We start from the raw sequence: 4,609 nt of genomic DNA, 5'->3' as shown, positions 1-4,609 counted from the left end.
AATGTGGTTTTAATGACAAATGAATTTTATGAAACTGAGGCATTGATACAATTTAGGGATGAGAGAGATTATTCCTGAATCTTTCAAAAGCCATTACTCTTCTTGTTCAGAAAGTAAATGACCTACTGAGTCAAGCTTGGCAACAGGTAATATTTAAAAAATGAGAGAAGCTATACAGTATGTGGGTTCATAAATATAATGAACCAGTATTCTATCTTACCCCAAAAGTACATAAAAATCTCTCAGCTCCATCAGGTGGGCCAATTTTATTTGCAATATGAAATCCGACAGAGCATTTTGGCAAGTTTGTACGTTGTAGGCGAGACATTGAAGTCATTGGTGCGGTTATTACAATCTTTTGTGTTAGATACCAGTGATTTCCTGTGATGGTTAGAGGGATTCCAAATTAAGGTTGTGTTTAATGTAGAATTTTTGCATACCTCAGTCTCTCATCAAATGGGTTTGGAAGCTGTAGCAAATATGCTTAAGTAGTATGGATCAAAAGACGATGACTATATGAGGTCATCTTGCAGATGTTGCAACTTATTCTTTGGTGCACTTTGTTTTGGCGGCTAAGTACTACAATCAAACATGTGGCACATCCATGGGGGCAGCGTACGCACCCTCCTAAGCATACCTACACCTCAGCTGGCGGGAGCAGCAGGTGGTGTACGGCATGTGGGAGTTTGAGTAGTACAACGCCCTCTGGGTGTACTTGATGATGTGCTGGTGGTTTGGAGAGGCACAATACTACAAATATTTATTTGATGTTTACTATTATTGACAGTAAAATCACTAAAACCAGGGGTTTAAGAAGGGCAGTTACAAATGGGTACTTACCATAAACTTACTGCAGGAAATGCCCTACTGCACACTGCCAGCCACCATCCCCCTTCTACCATTACAGGTATTCCCAGGGAAAATGTCCTAACATCTAAACGCATTGTTCTAGCACTAAGTATTGTATAGTGTCTGAAGATCTTGTTAGGAGATTTAAGCTGCCCATACACCTTACGAATATCGGTCGATTTTCGTATGCGATCCCGTTTTCGTCCGATATTCGTAAGGTTGATGGGCAGTGTACAACCGCAAATACCGTAAAAGCGATCGACTTTTGTCTAATTAGAAGGTTAGAAAACTTCAGTCGATCGTACGATTTTTGCAAGGTTGGTGGCGTTTCCGTATATCAAAATTCGTACGATCTCCACTGCACATGCGCAGATAAAAATACGTGCGGTAGAGTACCGCAATTCGTCCAGGTGCTTTCTTTTTAATTACCGCTGATCCAACCTTGCGATAATCGGGGCAGGATGATCCGAAAATCGTACGACGGTTTGATCATTGGACGAAAAGTTTCGTCTGATGATCGCAAGGTGTATGGGCAGCTTTAGACAGAGGCTATTCATACTGATTATGGAGATCAAATAGATTTAATGTTCTACATAAAGATGGAAACACTGGCACATTTGAAGAGCAATTAGGCCCCTGTTAGCTTAACTGGCAACAAACCTGAAAGATCATTCAGTGATATCTGAATATGTTCCAGCCAAAAAAGAAACATGGCTGAATAAAAATGTGATGTATGGTATGTAGTGTTGTGGCAATTGTGCCTTTTGCCCAGATGTGGAAATAGCTAAGACCTTTTCAGTTTTTTTGACATGACATGTTTGTTTTGAGATTAAATCATATATCTGCATGGAAAATATTACATTGGTAAACCCAAACATGAACTACGCCTAAAGATTGGTGAACATTTGAGGGTTATTGTACCTTAAATACCACTAGTCCATTGGCACAATATTTTGACAAACTCCATGGTACGGGGATTAAGTATTAAGGGGATTAATCATCTTCACTAGTCCCTAAGGTGGGTAGACTGACACGGAACCATTGAGAAAGGAATCAAGTATTTCTGTGATTTTTGCCCTCTCCCACTAATTGATTGGTTTCTTGAATAGTGCACACAGCTGCCCTGTTGGAGGGCCACATACAAGTACCTGTGCTTTTTACATGGCTTATTGCATGAATCTTAATCACTTTTATGTCCACTGTTTGGGTATAAAAACTGTTTATATGTATTGGGCCGGTGGCCCTAAAAATGTGAATCACATGCTGGCATTGTCTCTGCAAACATGCGCGTTCCAGCATATATAGACTTTCCAGTCATGGCTGATAAGGAGTTCAGCTGGCTTCTTACTACACCTATCCAAAGAGGTAACATTTTTATCCAAGTTCACCAATATATTTATCTTGTTGGTTGGAGAATGGCATTAGTAACAGTGGTATTGTAGCAAAGAACGCTGTTGGCATTTTGTGGACTTTTTACCTCCTGTTGACAAGTCCCTAGTAGGAGGAATTTACTGTTATTTCTCACACTTGAAGTAGTCACTTTTTCTTTGAACACATGTAAAAGGACATTACAGTTTTCGGTACACATCTGTTCTGACCATTATTATGTGTGTGTACTTCTCATGTTCGACCCAGAATTGATCATTTGTGCAGCAAAAACCAAACAGGTTTCATATTAAAGAGTTCATACTGTGAGCATAAGTATGCACACAGGGTGTTGCTAGGGAACACCCTAATCACCCCAAGTGCAACACTGAAACCGCAACGGCCAGTGATCTGTCGACACTGAGAACTTATTGAGTTCTGCGACCGCCTGACTTCCCGTTTCGTTACAACTAAGAGGTTTGCCCAAGAAACTTGTTTTGCACAAGCGCCAGCCAAGGCATTGCCCTATACACATACAGCACAGCAATGAAGTAATAAAATGAACTAGGATCACACTAATCCAGCACGTTATTATTTCTCACGTGCCCCACTCAATATGGCCTCCGCTTGAGTGGGGCAACTCAGATTAATAACGTGCTGGATTAGTGTGATCCTAGTTCATTTTATTACTTCGTTGCTGTGGTGTACAGATCACCGGCACCGTGTTTTTAGTCACTGAGCCGGTGGGGGGATCACAAAGATCTGTGACCGGCTCGGGGATACAGAGCTCAGCAGCACTTGCCACTTACATTCCTCACATAGCCACAGTCCTCGGTAACTGGGAAGCTGTGACGGAGCGTGGCTGCGGCTTTGTACTTTTCTGTGCACACCCTAATGCAATAGGCTGCACACGCCTATGACTGTGAGCTGTAGATAAGAAAATTATTTCAGCATTTTGTGCATTTTTTCAATGGTTCCTCAGGGTAAAAAGGTTGTGAAATTCTGCTCCAGCTATAACATACAAGTTCTCCAAATATAATTAGCCAAATTGCTGTCTAAACAAAAATGAAAGCTTTTATTCAAATTGAAAAGAAAGTCTCCAGCTACTTTATTGTATTCGTCCTTTCATTTACTAGCAATGAAGTGCTCCAAAGCCTACAAAGACTGGATGTATCCAGTGTGGTGTGTTAGCAAATAAAATAAAGAACAAGGTTCGGTTGTAGGGCACTGCTCAGCGGTTTTAACTGGTAGCAGATGCAAGGTGTGTTTAGTGTACATTAGCCACCATAAAAAACATCACCTTTTATTTTATACAGTAACTTTCTCAAACCTATTCATAGGCTGCAGCAACATGGCACATTCTGCTTACACTTAATATGTGCAGCAAACCAATACATTCAGTGCACTTTCAAAGGTAACAACATATAAACAAAATAAAGTGATATTTTAAATGAGGTTGAATGTTTTAGGGGAATCTGTCAGAATAGAATATGGTAGCTGCCATTGTTGATTTGAGTCTTGTTTTACTGCTTGGTTGTCAATCATCCAGTACAAACATACCATCAGTGAAGCCTTGAGACACATACTCATTTTAAGTAAGTGGTTTACAATGCAGTGAAGGAAACTTCGGATAAAAATCCCAGAGCTTGCTTCTCCCTGCCTCCCCACTTCCACACATTCCTATTGGCCAGTAAGGCAGACCATGATAGTGATGGGCCAATAGTAATACGTGGCAAAGGAGCTTAGAGGGAGGATTAGACACTATGGGAGGTATCAGAGCTTTGCCTGTCATAAATCTCCCGGCTCTGGCGCAAATCAAAGGGTATTGAAAGCCGACGCAGTTATATACACCTCTGGATGCCTGCACTGTATACGTGGCATTTCATTTCAGTAATCTTTAAGGGACCAATCCTATAACAAGAATGGTATTTCTGGAAAAGAATGATTGACTTTTGAGGCTATTTAGTGAACTAGTCTTGTAGTGACTGACAGAGCCATAAATGGCCTGCTTCAATAGGGTTGAAACCTTTTTTGGGACAGAAATATACCAAACTTATGGTCACTATCTATAGGTTTGGTATATTATTATTAATAACATTAGCAAAAATCCTATTCATACTTAACTTTCTGGCAAAATATTGCCGAGGTGGCAACCCAATAAGTAATCAACTATTGCTACGGTATTTCCACACCATCGATATCACAAAGGTTAGCTATATTCCTCTAGAAATTCCTATTTATATTTGTTCCAAAACTTATGGTCACTATCCTATTAATAACATTAGCAAAAAATCCTATTCATACTTCTCATTCTGGTAAAATAGTGCCCAGGTGGCAAATTCTATAGGTAATCAAACTTCACTATGGTATTTTCACACCACAGTCATCACAAAAG

The sequence above is a fragment of the Nanorana parkeri genome, unplaced genomic scaffold, assembly GCF_000935625.1.
Source record: "Nanorana parkeri isolate BGI_ZX_2015 unplaced genomic scaffold, ASM93562v1 scaffold364, whole genome shotgun sequence".
NCBI lineage: Eukaryota > Metazoa > Chordata > Amphibia > Anura > Dicroglossidae > Nanorana > Nanorana parkeri.
The sequence above is the reverse complement of the archived record's forward strand: the minus strand, read 5'-3'. Positions refer to the sequence as shown.